The sequence below is a fragment of the Megalops cyprinoides genome, chromosome 23, assembly GCF_013368585.1.
Source record: "Megalops cyprinoides isolate fMegCyp1 chromosome 23, fMegCyp1.pri, whole genome shotgun sequence".
NCBI classification, from domain to species: Eukaryota; Metazoa; Chordata; class Actinopteri; order Elopiformes; family Megalopidae; genus Megalops; species Megalops cyprinoides.
The window spans coordinates 24,607,424-24,626,861 of NC_050605.1; the positions used below are offsets into that span (position 1 = coordinate 24,607,424).

General features: G+C 46.7%; 1 protein-coding gene across 3 annotated transcripts in view; it reads left to right on the top strand.

Annotated features, from left to right (window-relative positions):
- Window positions 1–19,438, top strand: part of mgat4c (mgat4 family member C) — a 61,658-nt gene that overhangs the window by 11,600 nt on the left and 30,620 nt on the right. Inside the window, exons 2-3 of one of the 3 annotated variants that reach the window (XM_036518250.1) lie at window positions 10,478–10,554; window positions 15,277–15,372. The exons of 1 other annotated variant lie outside the window; for it this stretch is intronic. The gene's annotated coding sequence lies outside the window, so the exon portion shown is untranslated. The remainder of the gene's footprint in view (window positions 1–10,477; window positions 10,555–15,276; window positions 15,373–19,438) is intronic. One more of the 3 variants, XM_036518251.1, reaches the window with a different exon arrangement.

Below are 19,438 nucleotides of genomic sequence, written 5' to 3' on the forward strand. Positions count from 1 at the left end.
GACCGGCCACCAAAGCTCAGCGGAGACGCGATATAGACGGGGGCCTGGTTTCACCCCACCCCGATGCCACAAGGACTTTAGTGACAAAACAGAAAAAAACCTCGGCTTTCTCAGAAGCTCAGAAACTAAGCAAGCAGTTTGAAAGTTACTAAAATAATTGAAGAACAGAATCTAGGACATATGAATGTGGAGTGCGTAGTAGAGTGCATAGTATGGAGCAGACCTGGTGTAGTAGCTCACCTGAGTCCATCTGGATGTAGACATTGTGCCAAACCCGTAAAAGTGGCTTACAGGACACCACCCTTTAAAGAAGGGACTGAGTGAAATGTAATTGACGTCATACAATGCCTGTATCAGACCACAGTCAGAGAGCTGTGTCCAGATCTAGACACCACACTAAGGTCAAAAGCTGTCAAAAAAGACAAAGATTCTGGCAATCAAAATTATAAAGAGATAAATCCCTGAAACTTAATTCAGAATTTAACTGAGTCTTTATTTATTTATTAATGACATAGAACACAGAAGCTGTTTAAAGTGGAGTTCCGTCAGCAGGGTATTATTTAGTTCAAGGTAAATTACTGTGTCAGCACCTAACTGAAACTAAGTGGGCTGAGAACACAGTGGAGAGGTGTCCCCTCCTACCCCCTCCACTAACACGCGGGGGGGGTGACTCTGAGTGGGAAGGACATTTCACTGATGGTAAATGTCTCATCCTGGGATGCTATTTCTCAAAAGGATGGTGAGGTGAAGCCTGAATCTGAATCATATTTGCTGTCAGGATGGAGATTTGATTCTAACAAGCTCCAATTAGGCAACGTTGTCATTACGCTGACAGCTTTATGCGCCATGTTGAATTACACTGTGACACCTGCTTATTGCCGGTCCACAGTGATTCATTACTGTGCGCTCAATCTGTCAGTGGGATACACCTTATTATTTTCACCCTCCATAACATGTTTAATGTCTGAATAAGGGCAGCGCATGCAGTCACCTGTATGTAACGAGGTGAGAATCGTTAGGTGTAAAGGCATCTGTCCTTTTCTTGGGTTTGATGGTGACGGTTAGTCTGCTCTCGGTTTAGTGTTTTGCAGGATGTCACAGCAGCGTGACTGTGCGCCCGCTGTGTAAATGGTGGCTGATCTTCAGTGTTGTGATTACGCTGTGTGTGTGCACACGCGGGCGTCGTCTCCGTTGTTGTCAGGTTGTTTCTGTAATGTCTCCTCTGAAATGCAGACTCAGATGAGGAGCTAGTGAGACTGTGAACGCCGTGCCTCTGGTTCTGGTTCATGTCATGTCAGCGCGTCCGTCAGAGCGAGTGGCCGGAACCGGGACAGCTCGTCCCTCGCAGGAGGGGGCGTCGGTGCCTGAGTCAGCGCGCCAGTGTGAGGCTCAGAGGAGCGCCAACGCTCAGGCCTTTCGGTGCCAGAGTGTGGGTGCTTCAGATACCGACACACCAAACCAAACCAACGCGTTTCCAACTGCTTCCAGATCTAAAGCAGGAGAGAGTGACCTCATCCAAAGCCCTGCCTCGTCCTGCACAAACAGTCAGACAATGAGAGTGACCCCCTCATCCAAAGCCCTGCCTCGTCCTGCACAAACAGTCAGACAATGCAAATCTCATTACCTCTGTCATCATAAGAGAGGGCCATTCCTACTATCACGGTGTAATAAAGTGGGTCTATCTGCAGCACTCAAACACGCCATTTCATCAGAATGTCCCTAATCAAACCAATCTGATTACTCCTCCAGCTCGAGAGAGGACCTGGTCTTCTTAACGTTAATTGAATTAGGTTTAAGGACGGCTATCAGAGGCGGCGCTGGCAATCAGCACACAGATCTCTTCATCACACTCTCTTGGGGAGGCGTATTGGAGGTGAAAGGACTAATTAGCAGAGGGAGAGAGAGGGAGAGAGGGAGAGAGAGGAAGAGAGGGAGGGAGAGAGAGAGGGAGAGAGAGAGGGAGAGAGGGACGCGGGTGACAGGCTGTGATGCAGATCTTCGCACCCATGATGTGTTTTGGCACAGAGACTCTCCCATACGAGGGCGTGGAGCAGGGACAGTCATCACGCCTGTGATATATTTGGTTCAGCTTGATTAAGCAGGAGTCATATGCAGTATGCAATGCAGAATTTAAGCCAACTGTTAGCCAGACATTAACCCTATAACTGTCAAAGTACTCTTGATGTAAGGCCCTGTCAGGAGAAGTGGTCTTTATGCTGTAGATGGCCTGGTGAGAGCCCCTTCATTGAGACTGCGAATGACTGTTTTCAGCATTTGGATGTGGAGTGGTTGACGGGGCGGGAGGGTGTTCACCCAAAATTAGTTGCCCTTTCTCCAGCTTTGAGCACTTCTCTCTAAGGGATCAGCTCAGAACCCCGCGTCCAGCAGTAAGAGGGTCAGTCAGAACCCCACGTCCAGGAGAAAGAGAGTCAGTCAGAACCCCGCGCCCAGGAGAAAGAGGGTCAGTCAGAACCCCACGTCCAGGAGAAAGAGGGTCAGTCAGAACCCCGCGCCCAGGAAAAAGAGGGTCAGTGGCAGGGCATCTCCTGGGCGCGGGTGAGTGCCCAGGGCAGGTGTGTGGGTGACTCACTGTGGGACTGTGTAGCATATGGAGGAGTTCAGGGGGCACTCAGTCATGAGTAACAGGATGTACAGCGTAGCTGCTGTACTGTACAGCAGATCCTGCTGCTAACATGGAGCAGCTGCCGCTGATCCCAGTCCATTGAGCAGCACGAGTCTGTGTCCCTGGCGTCACCTGAGCGGCCTCTCTCTCTCTGCCGGGAGGGGGGGGGGGGGGGGGGGGGTTGTCTTACCTTCACACTACCTCTGTGCTGTGGTGCACAATAATATGTCACATTCGAATCAAATACATTCATTTTTCTATTATTTTTGTGCTGTACACAGCATAAAAATGAAGCGTCAGCACTGAGGGCTATCCTTCGTTGTCCATGGGAAAGCTCTCTGATTGCTTCTGATGAGTAGCAGTGTTGAAGAACACGCTATCATACGTGCTGTTGGCCTGCCCTTTCAGAATGAGTCATGCTGTGAGTGGCTCAGCCACACTTCTGCAGACTGATAGAAATGTCATTATTACTGTGGCATCCTGCGTTTGCCTCCATACTGATGCGGGAAATGCCAAGAGCTTCCTGTGTGTGAGGCGGGTTGAGAGTAGCGAGAGTGAAAGTCGTCTGAGTGCATCAGCTGAGTGTGTTCTGAGCAGCACTGAGGCGCTGACGCCTCTGAAGAGCCGCCCGGCTTTTAGCGTTTCTCTCTGAAAAGCGCCCTCTCTCCTAATGGCAGTAAAACGTGGATGTCAGAGGGCTTCTCACGACCGTTTGCGTGACGCGTGTATGTGTTATACAACACGCTTTTATGTGCTGTCACTCACCGGGCCTCTGAAACATCACACAGCCGCTGCAGAGAACACAGCCCGTTCTCAGCTCTGTCATACCGACTGCGGCCAGATCGTCACAACAAATTCCAGTCAAACACCTCTGACTGACTGCGGCCTGATTCACTGCAGCTGTGTCTCACATGGGGTGCTGCTCATCCCAGCCCTCCTTGCTGGGGTGATACCGCTCTTAACTAGACAAAGGGCTTTAAAGACCCTGTTTAAAACCAGCACTGCTACCACATATCATAACGTGAAATCTAATTGCCGTAGCTATGGTTACATACATTTCCCGCAACAAGGGACACCTCTGTCACACATGGCTGGCTCTCTCTGTTCAGCAGACCGGTGACTGAAGGGTTAAACTGACTGGACAGATGATAAATCTCCAGCTACCATTTATTTCCTCGTACATTTTTAATGGCAGGAGCCTGCTGAAACAGATGGTGCATTAGCTGTAATAAACTATGGCTGACATCGCTGCCTCTCAAACTTCCCACTTCGGCTGTGGTCTGTGCACATTTGTGTTGTAGTTAATGGTTTTTTGTTCTTGTTTTGTTTTTGTTTTTTTTGGTGTTTTTTACATGGTAGAGTTGTATGGTCTTTCTTCAGAGTGGTAATTCTGTCTCCAATTACAGCCTGACTTGCCCATTGGCACCTGCACCAAACCACCAAGCAGTGTTTAATATGAAGAAGTCTGGATAGATTTATTCTGGATAGGTGTCAAACGGATCCCTTTGAGCAGTTTTGACAGGTTCTGGAGAAGTTTCTGGGGAACAGAAATACTCCCCTAGTTTCAATGGTGCACCAGCAGTGAGGTTTCTGGGAGAGTGGAAGCTCTCTGGCTGAGGAGTGTCTCTCTCAGGCTGAGGGCTAGTCTCAGCTGTGTGCAGGTATACAGGTCTCTCTCTGAGAGCTACAGATCACCCCCCCGGATCAACACCACTGTCCTCACACACACTGCCCCAGGCCCTCTTCTCCCAACCTGATATGAGCTGCAGAACCTCACACATCACTGCCATCATACTGCCCACAGTAACACTTCCATGTCCGATACGGCGGTTTAATTGAGGACAGTTTTATCAGTCTGGATCCAAGAGGATGGACTGTCTGATAGAGCACAGATGAGACAGTATTCTACTCTGCTGTGTGTTTGTATTTCCTCGCACTGCAATCGAGACGCTTCTTTAGAGTTATTGTCCTGCAGTCTCTCATGCTGCTACCAGCAGTGTGTGGAAGAGTCCAGAATCTCCAGATAAACACGCGTGTTTCTGTTTGGAATCTCCAGATAAACACACGTGTTTCTGTTTGGAATCTCCAGATGAACACACGTGTTTCTGTTTGGAATCTGTTACAGGCTGTGCAATGGGGAAAATATCCTGTGTTTATGTGTAATGATGATAATTATGGAAATGAGCAATGACGTGTGTAGCAGGAGGCGCAGGGACAGGTGTGTGGATATTAAAGGTGTGCCACACACACCTGGCGGCCTCTGCTCTGGTGCTTGCAGGGATGGCTGTGGGGGGAGGGCGTGGGGGGCGGGGGTGTTATTTAAACACCAGCTAAATCACTGAAAATTCTTCTCATCAGCTTTTACATATCAGGCACACTCTGCGTCTGAATAAACACTGTAATTATTCTGTTTTACCATTGGAGGTATTCTCTCCAGACAGGCGTGATGTTGTTTTTGTGTGTGCGTACCCCTGTGTGTGTGATGTGTTGTCTACCACATTAGCCCATTCATGAACATGTAAGTGTATCGTATGTGTAATTTTGCATTTCTGTTACCCTGATTTTTCACGGCGATGGCGTGATCTGCTTGGGAGGGTGATGGCTTTGAGGTGGAAAGGTGTGTCCCGCATGTGGGAATAACCTCAGTGCAGAATAACCGTCACACGCTAATGGCTCTCAGTACGAGAACAAACACACTGAGGGTGATGGATGCTCCGTTTTTATTTTTGGCATCAGGAATTCATCCATTTTTAAAGAGCAAACTCATTCTCTGTGTGCTGAGGGACAGCGGCATATTCACAAGCTGCAGCAAATAAAACACTGAAATAAACTCAAGTGAAGCCAACGGGCAGATTCATGCGTACCAACATGTCTGTGCGTAATGGTGCATGCAATCAATCTGATGTCTGAAATTCATCAGTTTGTTTGTATTTGAAAATTGTTTTTATGTATCAACACACCTGCTCCAGACCACTCGTACCACCTCTGCAAGAGCACATTATGAGAAAGGCAATTTTTTTTTTTTTTTGCTATTCTGATAAAACTGTGCAGCTATCAAATTTACAGGGGAATAAATAAGCTTTTACCATTGAATTATATAAACACGCACAACACAATTCAAGTTTCAATAAACAAATATACTACATAACTAATCATCCGGCTTATAATAATTAATTGGCAAACTGTAATTGTGAATGTGGTGATAGCGGCTAAATGCTGACATCCTGCCTCAATCCTGATGCTGAAGACTGACCCTCAGACACCCCTGAGGCTGCACACAGCAGACTGTACCCCCACACCCGCTCACCGGAGCGCACTGCTTTTGACAAAGCAGGTGCCACACTTCTGCACACACCTGAGAAGGTGTGCAAGGTCACCTTGTACAAAGAATGAAATTTGTGCATACGCACGTTTTATAAATGAGGCCCCGGGACCTGTAAAAACACACCGGTCACACAGCCAGAGCATTCATATGGATGTACACAGATTGGCTGATTCAGCAATTCACTGTAAGGAAGAGACTGATTCCACAGCACAGATGTATGATGGGAAAGGTCTCTCTGCCAGGAGAGGCACCATAAAGCATTCTCAAAAAACAGAAGCTCAGGAGGTACTGATCTCCTATCAGCTATCCTGACGCATCATTTAAATGCAATTATTAATGCAAGAGAGACACTTTCAGGGGATGTCTGAAATGTCACCCAGAACGGTTCTTCGGATGAAGTGAGGGGGTCAGGAGCTCTCCTGCAGGCTGTCTGGGCAGGACGATCCCTGGGAAATCCCACGGGTTAGAGACAGTGTTGTGTATATCTGCAGAATCACTGCATGTTGGGTTACTGTGTTTAAATACTAAATACTGCTAAAACATGGAGAGTGTGTGTGCGTGTGTGTGTGCGTGTGTGTGTGCGTGTGTGTGTGTGTGTGTGTGTGTGCATGTGCGTGTGTGTGTGCATCTGTGCATGTGTGCGTGCGTGCACGTGCATGTGTGCGTGAGTGTATGCATTAAGGTGCTGGCCTCAGAGCAGATCACCTCGCTCTGAGCGATACCAACGCAAAGGAGCGGGTGTGAGAGCGGGTGTGAGAGCTGAGGATTAGAGATGATATCAGGCCTGAATGCACTGCCACAGCCGGAGGGGGGATGAGAAAGAGAGGAAGGAACTCAGATGTGGGAGAGGTGTGCAGGTGTGTTAGAGATGCGCATGTGTGGGGGTGGTGTGCAGGTGTGGGGGAGATCTACAGGTGTGGGACAGACAGCCGGGGTTCGAGCAGCTTGGTGCATTACAGGCTTGAGGAGTGATGAGGATGAACCCTGAGACCTGCAGTATTTACAGCTAAGCTGCTTAGAGCCGTATGAGGAGTACATTGTCAGCCGGGGACTGTGCTCTCAGTGGCCTGTGTAAAACATGCTGTTTGTTGTTGCTGTATTATTGAACGTCGTGTTACACTGAGCTCCTGGTTAGCTCAGTAGGTCAGCATAGGCTAGTAGGTTAAGGCGTTTGCTTTAAATACAGACTGAGCCCTGTGTCCCAGATTCGATTTCAGCCGCGTCGTTTTCCAACTGCGACAGGGAGCTCATAGGTTTTATTCAGACAAACCTTTCCCAGGTCAGCTGCTCACAGCATCCCTCTTCCACCACATCGTCCCCCTTTTTTCCCTGTTTATGATGTCCGCATGGAGGGTCAACAGCCTCAGGCCGCAGCCAGTGGTGATCCCTTCATTGGACTCCAAGCCAGATAAAGTACCCTTACACTTTTACTGCATGAAAATTCACATCTGCTTTATATTGTGTTTCTGATACTCGTTAGGCTTTAGGTCCTGGTCCTGCGGTCTGGAGTATGTAGTACAGTACAGTCTATTCAGTACAGCTGGAGGGCCACTGACACAGTTCCCCTAGCGTGCATTCATTTAAGAATCATTTAGCATGTTAAAATGGACACATTCATCCCTAAGTGAGAGCAATCCAGTAATCTACTGAACACTTAAACTGCTTATTTGTGGCAGAGAGTACTTACAGAGGTTCTGTAGTGTAGAGAGGTAGAAGCAGCCCCCTGCATTCCTCAGCCGTCTCCTCATTCCCACACACACACTGCAGAGCCCACCCTTCCCATCATGCATTTCTTCAGGTCAGGAGTCAGCATCAGAGCCTTCAGAGGAGCAGGAAGTGATGTCACGGGTCAGTAGGACAGAGACAGCAGGAACACTGCTAGAGCTCGCCTTCCAGTCGATATTGTGCTTCAATTAAAGTGTACCAGCTGCTGCCGCTGTGATATGGAGGAAGGAGCTGATTGGACACCCTGGCATGGATCTGAGGCCTGTTCTTCCTCTGAGCAGGTCATACCATGGCCGCGTTCCTGAGTGCAGAGCCACACAGTGAAGGAGCTGTTCTCCCTCAGAGTCCCTGTCCTCTCTGAGACAGAGCTGCTCTTTTTCCGAGCGAGACTCAGGAGTGCGTGTTTGTGCCACCTGGGTGGTTCCTCATGCGTTCCACCGCTGACACCATGATGGATGTTGTTTCAGACGCGGTTTCTCACTGTGGCGATAAAAACAGTGCTGTCAAAACAGCAGATTGGCCCAGTGTGAGCTGATAATGAGAAGATTTGGGGTTATTATTTCAGTGGCAGAAACACAGGAGTTACTCCAAAGCAGAATGAGGAAGACACAGTAGCTCATCACAGCTCAGGTGTGTCTGAGGCACAGGTAATGAGAGAGGCCATTCGGCTCTGAGGGGTGGTTTAAAAAGCTGCAGAGTGGAGGAAGGGATGCTAATGCTAAGGCTAAGCCGCCTGTCAGCTCTCTGCATCCTGAGCCTGGTAGATGTTATCTGTAGTTATAATATGAAATTGCTCTGATAGGATCATAAACGCTCACACACTCCCTTCAGGAAAACATTCACAGTGGCACTGATATCATGGATGATATGGATGTTTTCATTTAGGTTTCTGTGGTGGTTTATTCAATCTACAGCTGTCTTTGGCTGTGAATACATAAACACATAATATTCATTTTTAAGGCCAGGGGTAAGATTTTCTAGTTATATTTTTCTGGTGGTCAGTGCCAAGCATGCCTGACTGGAAGCAGGCCAAGGGGAGGGGGTGGAGTAGCTGCCAGGAGAGCAGGTGGAGGCTCGGTGGAGGAGAGAAGCACAAGGCCTTCTCCTGCTAGCTGGACTGTGCTAAACTGGCTGCCATACGGTAACTGGCTTTAAATAAATGGAAGTGGAGGCAATTAGCTAATAGCATTCATGCTAACTGTTCCACTGTAATATGTTCTCCCGTAAGCATCGTGTTGAGCTCACATGTCCAGCAAAGTGCTTTCTGAGACACTGAGTGAGACTGAGCAGCCCTGAGAGGCAAAGAGGGCAGGGGGTGATTCTGAGAGAGAGGAGCCTGCCAGACCTGCACACTGAAGCCTGCTCAAAGCCATCAGCACCCTCTCAGAGCGCAGAGGGGATGAGTCTGTCTGTGGGAGTGATGCACCCATCACTTCATGCTATCATCCTGAAAAGTGTTCACTTTCAGGGAAAAACAGGCTGAGGGAAAAACAGGCTATTTTAGATGTTTTCGGTGTTCAGAGATGATGAAAAAGGCGCGGAGACGCAGACTGCAGTGACTCAGGGATGCGGTGCCGTTGCTGACGCGTGGTGGAGTGAGCTGGCAGCGTCTGCACCTGCGCAGACGCGCGGAGAGGAGCTGTGCATGGAGGGGGGGTCTAGGGGGGTGCGTTTCAGCACAGTAACGCATCTTTCCTCAGGAAATACATAACCCGCCCGTTCATGCATCAGCAGACAGATCTCCTGTCTGCCTACTCCACTTTGCATATCTATAGTATTGAAATCACCAGTTTAGTGTCATATTTACACTGAAGCCCCGCCCCCAGTACTGGCCCCCTACACAGGTGGAGCTGACTGTGTTCCCACAGGGAAGCTGGCACAGACCAATATTTGTTTGGGTTGTTCTCTTAATATGCTATAATAATAATAAGTATTTATTGTTGTGACTGCAACTGTGTTAGTTATAATAATGTCAAATTATGGTAATGCGTGTCAGCCCTCACAGAATATCCATGCCTGTTGTGATTGGTCGATATCAGGACATGTACGTGACTCTGAATGGAGTTTATAGTGAACTGTAGTTCCACACAGTCACAGTGATGGGACAGCAAAGTGTGAATTTATCCAGTGTGAAACCCACCTCTCATCCTCAGGCTTCATGCTGTGTGTAAGTCATACATCAGAAGCCAGGGGGAGGGCTATTACTGTCTCCTGAAGGGCCAGATTCTCTCAGTGGTGCTTTCAGGGCAAGAATCAACTCATGGTTAAAGTTATACTCCTGCAGCCTGTCAGGAACTGTTGGAGATGTTTGTGAGGTTATTTCTGAGGTAATGTCAGGTGCTCCTGTGCTGGTGAGCACAGCTTTCATTCCCCCGCTGCTCTGGATTGGCTGGAATGAAAGCTGAAGGGCGGAGCCACGCCCCAGAATTCGGCCGGCTGAACTTTTTCTTTGATGTGGTGATCCTTCATCTCTCTGCAGAGCGATGTGCGCTGGGGTTTATCTTAGCGGCCAGCTCCGAGGTAACAAAATTACAAACAAAAGAAAGAGGAGGAGGAATCGATGCGGGGCGTCTGCCGGAGTGATGAAGTGGCAGCCGGAGGGAAATCGATGGCCTCGTTCAGAGGCTCCTCCGCTGCATTCCGGCGTGATCGAGTGCCGTCTCGGAGGGTGCCGCTCCGCACTGGCCCCTCCCCTCGCCTAAACCGCAGCCTCTGATTCGCTCAGCCACGTGAGCTCAGCATGGATCACCAGCTTTATAAATAAATAATTATTTACACTTTTCCTGTTTCCCTGTTTCTTTGAGGTGGGAAGATGCAGGAAATTGGTCTGACCTGTGAAGGAACTCTGGCCAGTAGCAGCCTGTAGGATCAGCAGTACACAGTAAGCATTCTTTCATTAACTGAGACTGTGGGTTTATAGGCTTTTTCTTATTAGCTGAAGTATTGTGCCTGTCTCATGAATCAAAAAAGAGCGGCTGGTGTTTCTGCATCTGTGCCAGTACTGTGCAATTACACACACAGATAAAACACAGTAGACTGACAATTTTGCCAAATGCTGCAGCGATGTTATGCCCCTGCCATGTGCTACATGACATCGGTGTCACCAGAAAACCACGTGTTAGCTGCTCGATGGGCAGCGCGCAAACCGCAGTGATGTAGTGGTGGGAGTCTGGCGCTTCATGAACCCTCTAATGGGTGGAGCTAACATCAGCTGTCAATCACTGACTTGTCTGAGCCAATCAAAATACCTTGCTCTTTGCAGCACTGAGATCACATGATTACCCCACCCATTCCAGGGTTCGTAACCCTTTCCCACTCTTAATAAAATGAAAACTTGAGGTCCACCCACAAATTGTTTGTTGAATCTAAAGCTTTTGATAATGTGAATCTAGCTTGTACCTGGTCTGGCTAGCTATTGAAACCTGGTGAAATTAGTCAAGCAGCACTTCTATTATCGTAACTCCTTATATGGCTTTTTGCTTGTGTAAGTCACTTTAGATAAAAGGGTCTGTCTCAAATGCTGTCTCTCAATGCAGCTGAAACAACCCAGGCTAGAGGCTGCTAGAGACTTTGGCTACAGGCTCTGTGTATCTAAGTCATTGCAGTGTCACACAGAAGCCATTATGACACCGTATATCCTTACATGACTAATTAGCCTGGTTGGTTCACCAGCTTTGCTGCTAAGGTCTTTCATGTAGCTCTGTATGCATGTGATACAGCATGGGGACCACTAGGGGGCGAGGTCTGCGATGTCTGCCTGTGCTTGTCTTGTCTTCATTTTTGCCTCGGGACATTTAATTTTGTATGTCTACCTTTGAGTATTAATTATTTATGGAAACGGTGGGCTTTGAAATGTGCATCTTGGATGTAATAGCAGACGTGCAATAACTGATATTGTATGTGTTCAACAGAATAACAGTTCAATGTTCAGTCATTCACTCATGCTAATTCTCCAAATGACTGTAGCTTTACATTCGTTTTAAATGTTCTTAATGGTATAGACTCACTGACTCTTAATTTCCTCTTAATGCGAAATTGAGCTTTAATGGGCACTTTGGAACCCCCTACAGCTTATTACACCATCTTCTACAGCAGTGAGTATTCAAGCACATAAGCATTTTAATGCCTTTAACCTTGGTGCTGGGACTAGTTATATCTGTCCTTGTAAGCGGAGTACACCTCTGTGATCTGTAACCAAAAACAGGTGATTAAAAAACCCCAGGCATATATTTCCATATATGGTCTTTAAGGTCACATGACAACCCAGACCAGCCATGCTAAGATGACCTGATGCTCACACAGCTGGGTGAAGTGAAACTGCACTGATCTGTGATCTGCTCAGTTCTTTATTTGTTCACTTATCCCTACATTTCCAACATCTTGCAGAAAAAGGCTTAACTGGGGCAGATGGTTCACAGCAAGGCAGTGAATGATATATATTTTCATTTCAGAAGCGTTTCCTGCAGGTTCATAAGCCTTTTCTGCAGGTTCATAAGCCTTTTCTGCAGGTTCATAAGCCCTCTCTGCAGGTTCATAAGCCTTTTCTGCAGGTTCATAAGCCCTCTCTGCAGATTCATAAGCCTTTTCTGCAGGTTCATAAGCCCTCTCTGCAGGGTCATAAGCCCTCTCTGCAGGTTCATAAGCCTTTTCTGCAGGTTCATAAGCCTTTTCTGCAGGTTCATAAGCCCTTTCTGCAGGTTCATAAGCCCTCTCTGCAGGTTCATAAGCCTTTTCTGCAGGTTCATAAGCCCTTTCTGCAGGTTCATAAGCCCTCTCTGCAGATTCATAAGCCTTTTCTGCAGGTTCATAAGCCTTTTCTGCAGGTACATAAGCCCTCTCTGCAGGTTCATAAGCCCTTTCTGCAGGTTCATAAGCCCTCTCTGCAGCTTCATAAGCCCTCTCTGCAGGTTCATAAGCCCTTTCTGCAAGTTCATAAGCCCTCTCTGCAGATTCATAAGCCTTTTCTGCAGATTCATAAGCCTTTTCTACAGGTTCATAAGCCTTTTCTGCAGGTTCATAAGCCCTTTCTGCAGGCTCTCTGTAGCTTCTCGTGAGGACCTGACCATACCTCTGTTTTCCTCAGTAATATCAATGGACAGGCAGGGTTTCTGTGTTCATTTTACAGTGTAAAACAGCAGAGGTGATATATGTGTGAATAGACGGCTGTGTTGTGTTATTTCATTTAAAAAGAGACCTAATTAGACTGGAACTGTTTTACTTTCATAAAAATAACATACGTGTTTCTCACATCATTCAACTTCATTCCACAAAGCTGCTTTACTTCACTATTTCATTATTTCATTATTTCAAGTGAGGTGAAAGTATGATGCTATTTTCAACCGAAGCTGAATGTTGTGTTACACAATAGACTTTCTGATGGAACAAATTACCATGGACTGTGCTCAGTAATTTCCAGTACTTATGTTTACCTGAACATGCAGGTCACACAGTTTTCACCATAAACTGAGTAATTTTAGTTTTTTATTTCACTCATATTCACGCTCTCAGAAACGCCACAGAAAATCCTCTTCACATGGTGCGAATCTGGGAGTTTACAGCTTGTCAGAGTCCTGATGGTGTCTGTCAGTGCGTCGTCTCATACCACGGAGATTTGCGCCGTGTTCAGGCCCCTCACAGGGTGTAATTCATGGGTCTCTCGTGTTTAAAGAGGGCTCCAGCTCTCTGCCCCATGGTATTTACTGCAGACGCAGTGGTGAGGCTCATTAACGCACAGTAATCAGTCCTGGGCTCTGTGTTTTCACTTCGGCGTCTGTGTTTCATGCTGCATGGCCGTTAGAACACAGCCGTGCCGTTTCTCAGCCTATAAAGAATCCTCCAGTTACACAGCAAACAAAGCTGGAGCCGCAGCCGACCCCCGTGCATCTGCAGCGAGGGAAACATCGCCACAGCCACGGGCACGCTAATATCTCACCATTACCCTGAATATATCAGACCACATCTCCTAAAGAGGGGTTTGTCTGTGAGAGGTGTTTAACAGAGCCCTGGTTTTAACATGCTTATACCAGATTCGGGCAGGACCCAGCCACCAGACACACATAGGATCCTCACAGACAAAGCCTCCATGAATAAAAACCTGCTCCCCTCTCTCACTTCTGCCGTACTTCTACCCCCCGATGATCCAGTCTGAAGAAACCACTTCCTACACCTTCCCATGGCTTTAAGAGAAACCACTTCCTACACCTTCCCTGGCTTTAGGAGAAACCACTTCCTGGCTTTTGCAGAAAGGCCACATGAACGCAGCAGCTTATATCTCACAGAGGATCTTAGATGTAAATTAAATAAAAGATCGTTTTACAGAGACATCGATTTTTCTTTTATTGCATTGCATATTTATTTATGTCTTTACTTTTTCATGAGGAAGCAAAATACATGGCTAACAGCACTGGTGCCCTAACACTGCAAATGTGAAGAAAATGGACCTTTTTCGCATTGCCTGAGGAGTTATGTATATTTAAATTGTGTATTTGAAAGCCAAGCAATTCAAAACATCTTTATATAAAATGCGCTTTTCTTACAAGGGGACCTTGTAAAAGTAAACCTTCCATTCTTGCTACGTTGCTTTAAGATAGTAATTAATTACTAAATGCTTAATTTAGTTAAACACAGACAATGAACAAAAATTCTAAAGCAAGGCTAAATGCATAGAAATAGGAGAAATTCACTTAAAGTCTTTCAGCCTTTCTCTGTGAAAGAACAGAGGTTTGCATTTGGCGGGTGTTAATGCGTGGCTTGGATCACCCCGTCATTCAGAGTTGGACAGCTCACCCTCTGACAGTTACGGGGGGCATGTCAGCATGTGTGTTCAGGGGAACGACAGGTCTGTATGCAGGAAAGAGGGAGAGCGTGCTGGAGACTCGTCTCTGCACTGTCTCTGTACTGGCTGAGACTCGTCTCCGCTATGCCTCGGTGCTGGCTGAGACTCGTCTCCGCTATGCCTCTGTGCTGGCTGAGACTCGTCTCTGCACTGTCTCTGTACTGGCTGAGACTCGTCTCCGCTATGCCTCTGTGCTGGCTGAGACTCGTCTCTGTACTGCCCCAGTGGTATGCATCACAGTGCTTCCAGCACAGCGTGGGGCCCCAGTGCCTGCTGGGAGATTTCCTGAATGCCCTGGACAGATCCTGCCTTCACCAGCTGTTGTAGTTTTGGAGAGAATGCCAAGGTCAAGAAAAGCGATGCTTTCATACACCTAAAAATGAGCGGAGCTATCACAACCCCTCAGGGACTCCCTGATCTCAACCTGCTGCCTCCTTTTGTTTGGAGAACAAAGTCTTTTGATTGGTTCATACATGGCAGTGATTGACAGCACATGGTGTCACCATCTGTCAGGGGATTCACAAAGCTTCGCTTTGCCGTCAGGAACCCACGCCAGGAGGAAGGACTGCCAGGCGATGTGTGTGGAAACATAAGGCAGCTTTCAGCGGAGCTGCTGTGGAGCTCTGTGAGGAATTTAAAATGCCTCTCTCCTTCCAGTCACTACCATCTCTGTGTTCACTGAAGTGAAGTAAAATCCATCAGGGGTTTGGCTGAATGGCCACCAAAGTGTCCTAATCTAATAGTTGGATTATTCCCTCTGTTTTACAGACACAGCAAATGGTCATATGTCTTCTGGTTCTCTCAATGTTAACCTTCAGCACCATCGGACTCCCTGCTTCAAAGACCTGTGACTTCAGCAGAAGGGTATGGATCATTGTGTATTTTGCGTGGTTTATCACATTGCATTCTTACTAGTTTTATTATCTTCTTTCGCAAAGAGCTTGACTGCTTAGTTTTAACACTTTATATTGTATTGTCCACTCTGATAGTCTCTGCGCAAAACCACTCAACAGTGTGACTTACACACAGCCTGGCTGATTCTCTGCCCGTGATCAAAGTCACCTTTGAATGTGGTTGCAATGTTGAGTCAGGGCTCAGGGCTGCTGGAGTCAGTGCCTCGCTGAGTTCATAATGCCGGGTGGATAAGGAGAGTCACAGGATGAACCACGAGAGAGAATACAGCTGCTCTGCCTTTTCATTTGGCTGAAATATGGTGTTTATAGAATCTGAGAACCTTATGATTTTCAGACCTCTGAGGGGGACAACTGTGTTTGCAGCCTGTTTCAGAATCATTCTCACGAGTGTCATTTAAACTTGAGCACAGTCATAAAGTACAATATCATTCATTCATTCATTCACTGAAGAATGAGATGACTCTGCCTCTCTCTGACTCACTCTCAGGGTGTGTGACTCTGCCTCTCTCTGACTTACTCTCAGTGTGTGTGTGACTCTGCCTCTCTCTGACTTACTCTCAGTGTGTGTGTGACTCTGACCCTCTCTGACTTATTCTCAGTGCGTGTGTGACTCTGGCCCTCTCTGACTCATTCTCAGTGCGTGTGTGACTCTGGTCCTCTCTGACTCACTCTCAGGGTGTGTGACTCTGCCTCTCTCTGACTCACTCTCAGGGTGTGTGTGACTCTGGCCCTCTCTGACTCACTCTCAGGGTGTGTGACTCTGGCCCTCTCTGACTCACTCTCAGGGTGTGTGTGACTCTGGCCCTCTCTGACTCACTCTCAGGGTGTGTGTGACTCTGGCCCTCTCTGACTCACTCTCAGGGTGTGTGACTCTGCCTCTCTCTGACTCACTCTCAGTGTGTGTGAGACTCTGGATCCCTCATTGCAGATCATGTTTGGTCGTGTGGTTTGCTCCCTGTGCTGTTTATTGCTTTGATAAATTGACCTGAGTGATGAGATACGAGCCATATGGACCTCCATGCAGCTGTAAAACGATTTTACACATGGAATTCTGTTTTTATCAGCTCGGGAATGTGGACCGGGGTGAGGGGACAGCGGTATGATTACAGCTGGGGTCAGGTGTTATGTATATAATCTCAGTATTTCATGGTTATTATATGGGCAATTTTACAGACACTCAGAGGACATATTCCTGCTCTGTTACCATTTTACCAGGAACTGAGAGTCCTGCAGTAACAGGAATACACCTCCTAGCCAGTGTTTGTGGAAATGTGCTTTCGTCTAGATTACAATCTTTAATATTAACTACAATGTTACTGATAACGCTCTCATTTATAATATTTTAGTTAATCAATATTAAACAGTCACCATCAATATTACCATCAACGGAGCTGGCTAATGATGGCTTTAAAGCTGGACCAGTTACAGAAAAGGAAATTTGATGTTCCATTGGCTGAAAGAAACAGAGCTCTCCACATTGTAAAATCTGTGTCTGATCTGTGTCAAAACTTTAGATATGAATAAAATCTGGTGTGAAGAAAATCAAATTATTATACAGACACAATGATCTGTGCAAAGTGCAATAAAGGAGACTTTCCAGTCAAAGACATGTTAATATTTTTTTGGCCAACAAACAGATTGTAGCAAGTTTTCATGAAATGTGTTGTACATAGCACTTCAGCATGTGATGGGAACAGACTGTAGAATCCTCAGATTATGACTCATCTGATTGGAAAACAAATAACAGAAATCTGCTCAGCTGTGTGACTTTTTTCACATGTCCAGAGTTCCAGAAAGAGAGAGCAGTGAGCGGTTTTAAAAATGAGCACACAGTGAATGACAGCAGAGATTTACTCTGTGGTGGGCCTAAGCAGACGACCTCTCTGACACATCTGAATGAGGACTGAATGAGGCACAGCACGGAATGGAGCTAGCACACCCCCCACACTGGCATGTGTTACACCAGAGACTGGTAAACAGAAGAGGCTAAACTCTGCATTCCAGCTGTCCTCCCTGCTTGTTTGCCTGTGAGGTTTCCTGGCTGTACATTTTGCTAGGCTATCTAGGGGTGTTCTTCCTTTGGATACTCAAAATGATGAAACAAATAGCACTTTTAGCTTTGGCACTGTTAGCTTTGGCAGAGACGATGGCTGAGATACTAAGTACACCTAGCATCTGATGTCACACCCAGACTGATATCTCAACAATCCATTTCCTGCATGCCTTACATGTCTGACAACAAACCTCTGTTACAATAAGAAACAGTGTGGAAATGGATGCTCTGTCATTTTCCCCAGATCAAGCAGGGTACACAACAAGACATCATTTACAGTATTATAAAGCACATTTCTCAACTTAATGTTTTTATGGGATTGTTGTTAGCATCAAAGCTCCATCCTGTAATGTCATTAATAACATTCAATTGTAAAAAAACAGGGTCATTATCTTGTTTACCTGTTACAGCTAATGAGTATGTAATGGATGGAGCATTAGCTACCCATTATGGTCGTCTTTCTGTCCCAGTTTTGGCAGTAATAAGCTGAAAAAGCTGAAAGCTGTGAATTATAAAATTGTATTGATGGAAACATTAACAGTGAGAAGTGGAAGTTGGGAGCAACAGAGCATCTGCTGGTGGAGTGAAGCACTGAGGCAGCAATACATGCAAAATGGATGCAAGGAGCAGGGTTAACATGCACAGCTGCAGTCTGTAAGGAGCAGGGTTAACATGCACAGCTGCAGTCTGTAAGGAGCAGGGTTAACATGCACAGTCTGTAAGGAGCAGGGTTAACATGCACAGCTGCAGTCTGTAAGGAGCAGGGTTAACATGCACAGCTGCAGTCTGTAAGGAGCAGGGTTAACATGCACAGCTGCAGTCTGTAAGGAGCAGGGTTAACATGCACAGTCTGTAAGGAGCAGGGTTAACATGCACAGCTGCAGTCTGTAAGGAGCAGGGTTAACATGCACAGCTGCAGTCTGTAAGGAGCAGGGTTAACATGCACAGCTGCAGTCTGTAAGGAGCAGGGTTAACATGCACAGTCTGTAAGGAGCAGGGTTAACATGCACAGCCTGCAGCCTGTAAGGAGCAGGGTTAACATGCACAGTCTGTAAGGAGCAGGGTTAACATGCACAGCTGCAGTCTGTAAGGAGCAGGGTTAACATGCACAGTCTGTAAGGAGCAGGGTTAACATGCACAGCTGCAGTCTGTAAGGAGCAGGGTTAACATGCACAGCCTGTAAGGAGCAGGGTTAACATGCACAGCCTGTAAGGAGCAGGGTTAACATGCACAGCTGCAGCCTGTGTTTGGAATGCACAGGTTTAAAATGCACGGCAGAATGTTCAGAGCTTCTCTCTACATGTCATTTATAATTGTATGACAGGTATATTTTTTATCACTTAATCACAGAATAAAGAGTATGGAACAGTATGGAAATATGGCATTTAGCCTGTCTGAGCAATACTGCAGGAGCATGGGGTCCTATTCCTCAGGGTTCACAACATTCCTAATTAGTGTTGATAATATTCATAATTAGTGTTCATGATATTCCTAATTAGTGCTGATAATGTCACCACAGATTGGCTGTGTTATTTTCATATCTGTGCACATGTTTATAAACAGCACCCCAGGTGATCTCACAGCAGTTTTCATATATTTAAATGTTCACGTGGTATTGGAGTCACAGAGTAATGACTTCATTACGTATTAACATTTTGTTTGCTAATTAATTCTGCACATTGGCTACAGTTAAATCCTGTAAGCCTTGTGGTGTGTGTTCCATACGCTGTGGTTCTGGCATTGTTCTCAGGCAGGTGTGGTGGAGAGTAGGTGCTGATGTGCACACAGGCCCAAGAGGCAGACAGCTGCTGAGTGTGCAAGGTGTTAGGGCGTGGCCGCTTCTGCGAGACGCAGTGGCAGTGTGTGTGAGTTAGGACAGTAACATGAACACTACACATTTAGTCATGTTAGGAAATGTTGTCTTTAAGCAGACTTTAAATGACTCTAAGCAGCAGGAAGTCTA